The sequence below is a fragment of the Orycteropus afer genome, unplaced genomic scaffold, assembly GCF_000298275.1.
Source record: "Orycteropus afer afer isolate SDZICR_OR568_19922 unplaced genomic scaffold, OryAfe1.0 scaffold00893, whole genome shotgun sequence".
Taxonomy (NCBI): domain Eukaryota; kingdom Metazoa; phylum Chordata; class Mammalia; order Tubulidentata; family Orycteropodidae; genus Orycteropus; species Orycteropus afer.
The window spans coordinates 332,035-343,303 of NW_006922480.1; the positions used below are offsets into that span (position 1 = coordinate 332,035).

The window sequence follows — 11,269 nt, forward strand, 5'->3', positions numbered from 1 at the left end:
ACTACACCACAATCACTATGGAAGTAGATTGCCTAATCTTCCTTCTGAGAAATGGCTGGTAGGTTTGAACAGCTAGCCTTCTGGTTAGCAGTCAGATGTCTTAAGCTCTACACCATCAGAGTTCCTTTTCAGCTACTTAATGTATTTAAACATGTTTAGACATCACGTTCTTCTAAAGAAAAGGTAAATTAAATGTGATTAGAATTAGAATTGTAATGGTAACTGAAACAGAGTGAAGTACATAATTGTACTTAATGTTATTAACTATAATTTAAGGAGGAGAAACAGATTCTGTAATCCTTGTAGGTCATTGTAAAGTTTAATTAGAGCAAATGAAAGGCCAGTTGAGGGTTATAAGCAGAAGAGTGACATGATTAATGTTTTTACATTAATTTAGAAAATAATACATATGTGTAAGGTATACTGTTTATATTGAATGGTGTATAACTCCAAAACTCCTGAGAGACTCAAAGATTGGCACTGATTTTGAGTACCCTAAAAGAGATTGTGCTAATCTTAGGTGGAGCTGAATCTGCTGATTCAGATTTGAAAATTAGCCTACCAGGTAGTAGAAAACTAGCCTGTAATATCCTTCATGGCTTGGCTCCTACTGGATCTTTAGTGGCTTCAGACACCATTCTCCAGGCTCCTTTTTTTTTTTTTTTTCACTCTATCCCCATTGACCTGTCTTCTAGTTCCTAGAAAGTACCATTCCTTTACTTTCCTTGGTCCCTTTGCACAAGCTGTTTCCTGTGTTTTCCGACACTTTGCCCTCTATCTCCTAACCTGTGCCTGGTTAACTCCCAGTTATCCTTAACAACTGGAATTTCGGTTTGAGTTTCACTGGTGCTCTTTATTTCTTCCTGCAGATCTGAGTTTCCATGTGGTTTTGATTTCTCTTCAGTCTTAAGAAGTTGATTTAGTGTTGAAGTGAAGATCTGCTGACAGCAAATAGTCTTTTGTCTGTCTAAAATAGTTATTTTTGCTTTCACTTTTTAAAGTGTATTTTGGCTGGAAGAGAATTTTAGATCAATAGTTTTCTCTTTTAGCACTTTAAAGATGTTATTCTATTATCTGCTGACTTCTGTTGATTGATGATAAATCAGCCATCATAGTTATTGGCTACTTCCCTGAATGTAACATGTCTTTTCTCTAGCATTTTGGGAGTTTCTTTCTATATTTGATTTTTATTGGTTTGATTGCAGTGTACCTACATGTGGTTTTCTTTGTGTTACCTTGTTTGGATTCACTGAGCATCTTTGTTCCATATATTGTGTAGGTTTTTGGTTTTTTTTTTTTCAACTAGTTTTGGAAAATGTTTAGGTAATATCTTTTCAAATACTTTATCTTCTCTATTCTATCTCTTTTCTCCTTTGGAGATTCTAGTCACGTGTATGTTTGATTGTTTGATGTTGCCCCACAGCTCTTTAATATCCAGTTCCTTTTTAATTTTTTCTTCAGGTTGTTTTTTTTTCCTTTTCTTTGTCTCAGTTTGGTTATTTTTCTTTTTGTGTTCACTTAGGCACCCAGACTGCTATTAAGCCCACCCAAAGAATTTATTTCACATTTATTTTTCAATCTAAGAATTTCCATTTTTTCCCTAGAACTTGATTTTTCTGTTAAAATTTTGCCTATTCTATTTACCCATTTTTCCATATTTTTCTGTAAGTTCTCTAACCTCATTATTACCATTATTTTAAGATTCTCCTTAATTCACCAGTTTTAATATTTTGCCACGTTTGTTTTCTTTCTCTCATATGCACACTAACATACATTTTTCTGAACCATTTGTAAGCATGTTCTAGAAATGATGATGTCTCAGCCTTAAGTGCTTCAGCATATATTGCCTAAAACCGAGGGCTTTCTCCTACATAATCTCAATAGTGTTATTACACTCGTGAAATTTAACACTGATAATTGATAAAATGGTATCTTAATGTAGTCTGTATTCAAATTTTCACTGTTGTTCTAATAATGTCCTTTATGCTTTTGATTTGAATCTAGAATCTAATTGAGGATCATATCTTATACTTTATTTCTCTACTCTTTAATCTCGAATAGCTTTTTTCTTTTTCTTTTTCATGATATTGACGTTTTTGAAGACTCAAGGCTCATTATTTTGTAGAAAACTCCACAGTCTGGATTTCTCTGATTGTTTTCTCATTAAGAGATCCAGAGTTGCAGACTGGATAAGAAAACACGACCCATTAATATGCTGTCTACCAGAGACACACCTTAGACACAAAGACAAAAATAACGTAAAAATCAAAGGATGAAAAAGTATGTATCAAGCAAATGGCAACCAAAAAAGGGCAGGAATGGCAATATTAATTTCTGATAAAATAGACTTTAAGGCAAAAACCAAGAGAGATAAGGACAGCATTATATAATGATTAAAGGGTCAATGGAATAAGACAACATAACCGTAATAGATACCTATGTATTCAATGAAAGAATCCCAAAATATATACGTCAAACGTTTAACAGAATTGAAAACAGAAACAGACAACACCACAATAGTAGTAGGAGACATTAATACATCACTTTTGATATGGGATAGAACAGCTGGAAAGAAACTCAACAAAGATACAGAAGATCTAAACAACACAATAGCCAACTTGACCTCATAGATGTATACAGAATACTCCACCCCAAAACAGCACAGTATACATTCTTTTCTGGTGCACATGGAACTTTCTCCAGATTCTACCATATGTTAGGCCACAAAGCAAGCTTCAATAAATTTAAAAACATTAAAATACTGCAAAGCATCTCCCAGATCACAATGCTATAAAATTAGAAGTCAAAAACAAGTAAAACAAGGTGGGGGGAACACCATGCAAATTGAATAACACCTTCCTGGAAAATTACTGGGTAATAGAGGAAATAAAAAATGAAATAAAAATAATCTTTTAATCAGACAAAAATGGAAACACAGCATACCAAAATCTTTGGCACACAACAGAAACAGTACTCAGAGGAGAATTTATAGAATAAGCACACACATCAAAAAAGAAGAGCCAAAAGCAACACTTAAACCCAACAATTGGGTGGGTGGGAAAGTCTGTAGTCACCAGAAGAAAGGAAGTAATAAAGATTCAAATCAAAATAAATAAAACAGAATACAGAAAAGCAGTAGAAAGAATGAACAAGATTAGAAGTTGGGCTTTTGAAAGTAATAATGAAATGATGAACCACTGGTACATTTAACAATGGAAAAGAAGGAGAAGATACAAATGATATGAATAAGAAATGAAATAGGTGAAGTCATAACAGGACCTACTGAGATAAAAATGATAATAACATAATACTACAAAGAACTGTACTCCAATAAATTGGAAAAGCCAGAAAAAATAAACAGATACCTAGAAACACTCTATCTACCGAGACTAACACAATCTGAGGTAGAAATTTAAACAGATCCATCCCAAAAGTAAAAATTGAATAGATTATAAAAAATCTCCCAACAACAAAAAAAGTCATGGCCTGGACAGCTTCACTGGCCAATTCTACTAAATACTCAGAGTAATGCTGACATGAATACTATTGGTATCAATACCATTCAGACTATTCCAGAACTTAGGAAAAGATGGAATATGTCAGAACTCATTCCATGAAGCAAGCATAATCTTAATACAAAAACCACATAGAGCCATCACTAAAAATAATTACTAATATCACTCATGAACATTGATGCAGAAGTTCTCAACAAAATAGCCAATAGAATGCAACAATATATCATAAAAATAATACATCATGACCAAGTGGGATTTATACAAGGTATTCAAGAATGGCTCAGCATTAGAAAAACAGCCTGAATAATCCACCACATAAATAAAACAAAGGAAAAGAACCACGTGGTCATATCAATTGATGCGTAAAAGGCATTTGACAAAATCCAACACCGATTATTGATAAGCTCAGCAAAATAGAAACAGAAGGGAAATTCTTCAATATAATTAAGGGCAAATATACAAAACCAATGACCAACATTATTCTCAACTGAGAGAAACTGAAAACATTTCCCTTGCAAATGGGAGCCAGCCAAGGATGCCCTTTATCAGTACTCCTAATTAATATTTCATTGGAAGTCCTAGCCAGAGCAATACAGTGAGAAAGGGAAATAAAAGGCCTCCAAATTGGGAAACAAAAAACTGTATTTATAGATTATATGATTTTATACATAGAAAATCCTGGAGACTCAATGAGAAAACTATTGGAACTAATAGAAGGATTCAGCAAAGTGACAGAGTACAAGGTCAACATAAAAAAGAAAAAAAGTTGGATTCTTCTTCTACATTAACAAAGAGAACTCTGAAAGAAAATCAGGAAAACAATAGCACTTACAATAGCCACTCAGAAGATAAAGTTCTTGGGAAGAAGTTAACCAGAGATACCAAAGACCTATGCAAAGAAAACTACAAAACATGCTACAAGAAACCAAAAGATGAAGAATATACAATGCTATGAATAGGAAGACTTAACATTATGAAAATGTCAATACTACTCAAAGCGATCAACAGATAAAATGTAGTCCTGATCCAGATTCCATCATCATTCTTTAAAGAGATGATAAAGTAATCGTCAGCTTTATGTGGAAAGGAAAGAGACCCTGGATAAGCAAAACCACTCCTAAAAAAGAAGAACAAAATTGGAAGCCTCACACTCAACAATCTCAAAACCTACTATACAGCCACATTCAAATGGCCTAGTACTCGTACAATGACAGACACATAGACCAATGAAATAGAATTGAGAACTCAGAAATAAATCCCTCCACCATGGACAACTGATCTTTGAGAAAGGGAAGAGGTGGTCTCTTTAACAAATAGTGCTTGTGAAACAGTACATCCATTTGCAGAAAAATGAAACAGGATCTATATCTCACACCATATACAAAAACTAACTCAAGATGGGTCAGAGACCTAAATGTAAAACCTTAAACCATAAAAAAAAAAAAAAAAATAGGGGCAAACCTAGGGACCCTGATACATGGCATAAATGTATTATCAAATATAACTAAAATGCACAGCAGCAGAAGGCAAACTAGAAGACTGGGACCTTCTAAAAATTAAACATTTATGTGCATCAAAAGACTTCACCAAAAGAGTAAAAAGAAACCCTACAGACCAGGGAGGAAAAAATTGGCATTGACATATTGGACAAGGGACTGATCACTAAAATCTTTGGAAAACTTCCATACCTCAACAACAAAAAGACAGTCCAATGGAAAAATGGGTAGAGGACATGAGCAGACACTTCACCAAAGAAGACATTCAAGCAACTAACAAACATGAACAAATATGATCATTGGCTAATCAAAACAACTTGGTACTGTCTCACCCCAGTATTAATGGCAAAGTTCAAAAACTAGAAAACAACAAATGCCAGTGAGGGTGTGGAAAGACTGGAACACTTATATACTGCTGATGGGATTGTAAAATGGTACAACCACTGTGGAAAGCAGTATGAAGCTTTCTTAAGAAGATTCAAATAGAAATACCATGTGATCCAGCAATCCTAGTACTAATTATATATCCTAGAGAAATAAGAGCAGTAACAGGAACAGACATGCACACCCATATTCACTGCAGCATTATTCACAATAGGAAAAAGGATGTAAGTGCCCATCAGTGGGTGAATGGATAAATTATAAGTACATACACATAATGGAATACTATGCAACATTGGAGAATAACGATGAATAAGGATGAATAATGATGAAAGCTGCATAATGTGAATGAAACTAGGGGATATTATGCTGAATGAAATTACTCAATCATAAAAGGACAAGTATTATATGAGACCACTACTTGAAAAAGTCAAGAAAAATTTACACTCAGAAAGAATTACTCTTTGAAGGTTATCAGGGGGTGGGGAGGGCAAATCACTAACTTCAGGGTAGACAAGTATTAACTTGGGCCAAGGGAAAGGCAATATACAAATAGGAGAATAGCACAAAATGATCAAGGTGGTAGATGACAAAAGGGAGGAATACAAAAGGCAACAAAGATGAATACTGTTATATACACAATCTTACATTAACAGTAATTGCAGTAGTCTACAAGTGGATACAGAGAGACTCAAACTGAACAGGAGTGGGAAGGCCAGTAGGATTATACCTGTGAATACATATATAGGTTTGACAGAGGGTATCTCTATCTATGTATTTTTATTGTTGTTATGTGCCGTTGAGTCGGACCTGACTCATAGCGACCCCTCCTAGGGTTTCCTAGGTGGTATCGCTACGGAAGTAGATTACCCAAATTTATATGTACTGCAAATATATTCATGAATATAGTAGAGTATACAGGGGGCAAAGAAACTCCCTAGTCACAACCAAACACCTTGAAGGAAGGAGTCACTGGGCCTGGGGACTCAAGATCATAGTTTCAGGGTACTAAGGTCAATTGGCATAACACAGTTCACAGAGATAGTTTTCTACATCCTACTTTGGTGAGTAGTGACTGGGGTCTTAAAAGCTTGTGAACAGCCATCTAAGGTGCAGCTATTGGTTTCCCTCCATCTATCCAGAACAAAGAAGAGTGAAGAAAATCAAAGATGCAAGGAAATAATTATTCCAAAATACTAAGGGACCACATGAATCCCAGCCTCTGTGACCCTAAGACCAGAAGAACTAGATGGCATGTGGCTACCACTGCTGACCGCTCTAAAGGAGATCACAATAGGAGGTCCCAGATGGAGTGGAAGAAAAACACGGAACACAACTCAAAATTGTTGTCTTGGTTCCCCAGTTTTGCTGTAACAGAAATACCACAAGTGGATGGCTCTAACAAACAGATTTTATTCTCTTAGAGTTTGTTGTTGTTATGTGCCATCGAGTTGGACCCGACTCATAGCAACCCTTCCTTGGGTTTCTGAGGCAGTATCACTACGAAAGTAGATTGCCCCATCTTCCTTCCGAGGAGTGGCTGGTGGGTTTGAACCGCCAGCCTTTTGGTTAGCAGTCAAGTGCTTTAGGCACTATGCTACCAGAGCTCCTCTCCTATAGTTTAGGAGGCTAGAAGTCCAAATTCAGAGTGCTGGCTCTAGGGGCTGGGTGAAAACCCCAGGACCTTAGGCTTTAGCTCAGCCTCTTAGTGCAGGCCCACTGGAGTTAGAGGCTTCTTCTAACTCAGACAGCTGCTGGCTGCTGAAGCTGACAAACCCAGGATCAACAAATAAAATGGCAAAATTCCAAGACTGACAGGCAACACAAGATTGGCAGACAACACCTCAGGCCACTGGTTTAAGTCCAGGAACTAGAGATAATGACTCAGCCAAATGTGCCAAAAAACTAGAGACCTTTCTCACAGCTTCTCCTTTTATACTGGAAGCAGGCTGCTACTCAAAGGCAACTACTTAGCTGCTCACAGCAGATTCTACCATGGAGGTGGTTACAGTCTCATCATGGAGAAAAACTACATCCACCTGCCAGCCACTCAAAACCATGGCCCAGCCAGGTTGGCACACAACCTTATCTACCACAGTCTACTTATCAACTTGGCATCTGTACAGATCTCCTTCATTGGGTGGCCTGAGTCTCCTAGTCTAGCTGAGTGGTGACCTCAGCCCTTGGCCTGGCAGGCCCTGTTTTTCTGCCCCTTGGGCATGGCAGCCTTGCCCCCTCACTTTTAGGTGGTGAATATGTCCCCATCCCACTGGCATTTGTGTACAGCAGCCCCATACTCCAGAGCCAAGTTGGTGAAGATCTGACTCTTTGAAACCTAAGAGGCTGTAGTCCTACCCTTTGAAACTGAGGCAGCTCTGCTTCCCATTTCCTTGGTTGCACAGCTTCTGCCAGTGAATGCATGAAGGCAACCAACTCTACCAAGAAGCTTCCGACTCAAAGGCACTCAGCTTTCTTGCTTTGTGGTCTGGCAAGCCTGCCACTGTGTCTCATGCTCGAAGGCAGTCCGCTGTACCATGAAGCCTCCTGCCCAGAGGCATTCAGCTTTCTTGTTCTGTGAGCTGGCAAGTTTGTCACTGTGTCTTGTACCTGTCCAGTGCAGGGATCTTGGGTTCAAGGATGTTTTTCACTCCTGCTTCCATATCTTAGGTGTCTGGTAGAGCAGCACCCCACTCCTGGTGCCAAATTCTGTCTTGATTCTCTAGTGTTGCTGTAATAGAAATATCGCAAGTGGATGGCTTTAACAAACAGGGATTTATTCTCTCACAGTGTAGGAGGCTAGAAGTCTGTTCTGGTTACCTAGTGCCGTTCTGACAAGAATATACCACAAATGGGATGGCCTTAACAAACAGGAGTTTATTCTTACAGTTTGGAGGCTTTAAGTCCAAATTCAAAGTGCCAGGCTCTAGGGGCTGGGTGAAAGCCCCTCAACCTTGGGGTCCAGCTCTCCCTCCTGCTCCCGGCCCACTGGAGCTAGAGGCATTTCTTCACTCAGACAGCTGTTGGCTGCTGAAGCTGAGAACCCCCCAAGGTTGACAAGTAAAAAGGCACAGTCCTGATATTACCAAACCACATGGGGCAGGCCATTAACTTAAGTTCATTGTAAGTCCCAGAGTCGGCAGTGCATAGCAGGTTGCTGAGCAACGACAGGGCTCTGCGCAGGGTCCAAGTGTGCCATAGGCTAGAGACCATTCTCAAAGCTTCTCCTTAAATACAGGAAGCAGACCATATCCCAAAGGCAGCTACTCAGCTGCTTGTGGTAGATCCCACCATGGAGTTGATTGCTAGTCTCATCATGGGGAATAACTACCACCAGCTGCCCAACCACTCAACCAGGCCCAGGCAAGTTAACACACAAACTGAACTACCAGAAAGTCCAAATACAGAGTGCCAGCTCTGGGGGCTGAGTGAAGACCCCTTGACCTTAGTCTTTAGCTCTGCCTCTTATTCCAGGTGCACTGGAGCTGGAGGCTTCTAACTAGGTAGCTGCAAGCTGCTGAGGCTGACGAACCCAAAGACCAGCAAGTAAAATGGCACAATCCTAAGATTGGCAGGCAGCATGGCAGACCACTGGGTCAAGTCTAGGAATTAAAAATGAAGACTTAGCCAAATGCAGAATCTAAATGTGCCAAAAAGCTAGAGACCTTTCTCAAAGTGTCTCCTTATATATACCCTGAAGGCAGCACTTAGTTGCTTACGGCAGATTCCACTCTGGAGGTGATTACAATCTGATCATGGAGAATAACTATATCCTGCTGCCCAGCCACTCAAAATCAAGGTCCAGCCAAGTTGACATACAACCTTAACTACCACAATTATTGTAAAAAAACAGAGAAACCAAGCTCATTGATCTGGTGAAGACTGATGGAACCCCCAAAACTATGGCCCTTAGATTCTGTTCAAACTGGAAATTTGACTCAAGCCCCATGGCGCAATTTTCAGCCAAATGATAGACAGGTCTGTAATTTGAACAGTAATACCAGGAAGGTATGCACTCATTAGAACAGTGAACCATATGAAATCTAAAGAGCAGCATTTGCCCAGGGATAAAGCTAAAAAGGCAAGAAAGGGTAGGAAAGAAGGATGAAAGGAAGTGGTGTAAACAGAGTGGAAGTGAGAAGAATACTGTTACATTGCTGGGATTTCAATGAATGTCACAAAACAAAAGGTATATGAATTGTTGAATAAAAAGCCAATTTGCTCTGTAAACTTTCACCCAAATCCCAGTAAACACATAGTACACATATATACACATAAAAATAAATAATAGTGCTCTGAACATTTTTGCATATTTCTTTTGATTAATCTGTGCACTCATATTGAAGAATGGAATTGTTTAGACTATGTATGTGTGTTTGGATAATTGATACTTGCAGCACTATTGTACATGTAGGAAGAGTACATAAACAGTATCTGTACTGTCTATGTTTTGCCTAATGCTTTCATTCTGTAGACGAAAGTTGACAACCTTTGACAAGGTTGACAACCTTGAGAAGCATAGTTTATAATCACATGTAAAAGTGGTAGATTTGATATTGATAACATCTTGTTAGATATATTCTTTATTTTAAATGAGTAAAGAATGGTCAATTCTGAGTCATTGCAGCACTGGGTGGAGGCATGAAGATACATTTTATTGCTTTTCCAACAAAGTCAACTGCTGTCACAGAAATTCTATGTAAACCTTTGATAAGATAACCTGATATCCTGGAAGTTCAGAGATTACAATAAATATTTCTTTTCACAGAGCCAGCAGAAATTCTGTATGAAGGAAGTAAAGCTTAATAATAGCAGTCCTGTATTACTGCAGCATTAAACCCTGTGTGAACCAAAATTGTATTATAAATTCCAACTGAAATAAGTGGCTGACTGGTTAATTGAGCAGCTTTTCAGTATATGGTACAGAAAGAGTTAAAACTCCAAGAAAACTGCCTGGCTTATTATCAAGGTACAGTGACGTTAGCTCCACAAAACCCAGGCTGACCTCAGAGTTTACCTCAACAATGGGCTTACTATAAGTCGCATTAAATAAAGATGTCCAAACCATGGCTGCTGCACTGAGCTCTGTTATGGTTAAAATCCTAATAATGTTGCTGCTATTGTGTGGTGTTGATTCTGACTCACAGTGACCTTATAGGACAGAATAGAACTGCCCCACAGGGTTTTCAAGGCTGTAATCTTTACAGAAGCAGACTGCCACATCTTTCTTCTGTGGAGTCACTGGTGTGTTTGAATGCTGACCTATCGGTTGACAGCCGAGCTCTTAACCACTGTGCCACCAGAGCTCTTTAATCTTGATAATAGAATCCTTAAACATAAAGCATTCTCTGAAGATGAGCAGCCAAACCCATGGTGGCCAGAATTCTTTTAAATACAATGTCTAAAGCAATATGGTAGCTAAATTACAGTGCTGTACAGCAGTCAGATGTGTGGTAATTTGTTTTAAACCTAAATATTGTACCAACAAGTTATGATTGACCCAATAAATATTAACTCTAGTCAAAAGTCTTAGAAAACACCTTAAATATGATCAGTTTGCTACTGTCTACAATTTATAACTCACCAGTTGAAGAAGTTCTGGTGGCACCCTGGTGAAATGCACAGCTGTTAACTGAAAGGCTGGCAGTTTGCACCCACCAGTGGCCCCTTGGGAGTCTGCTCCTATAAAGATTACAGCCTTGGAGACCCTATAGGGCAGTTCTACTCTGTCATCTGTAGGGTCGCTATGAATCGAAATTGACTTGATAGCAAAAAGTTTGATTTTATTAGTCAGTTGTACTCCTGTTTATTTTTAAATTATGAAGAGAAGTGGATTAGATTACACTAAATCTCTAAGAGCATAAGTAAACTATTTGAAAA

The 11,269-nt window shown here is 38.3% G+C and overlaps 1 protein-coding gene across 1 annotated transcript in view; it reads left to right on the forward strand.

Annotated features, from left to right (window-relative positions):
* The window catches only part of DPY19L1 (dpy-19 like C-mannosyltransferase 1), a 130,778-nt gene that overhangs the window by 42,946 nt on the left and 76,563 nt on the right, over positions 1-11,269 (forward strand). The gene's annotated exons all lie outside the window — the stretch shown is intronic.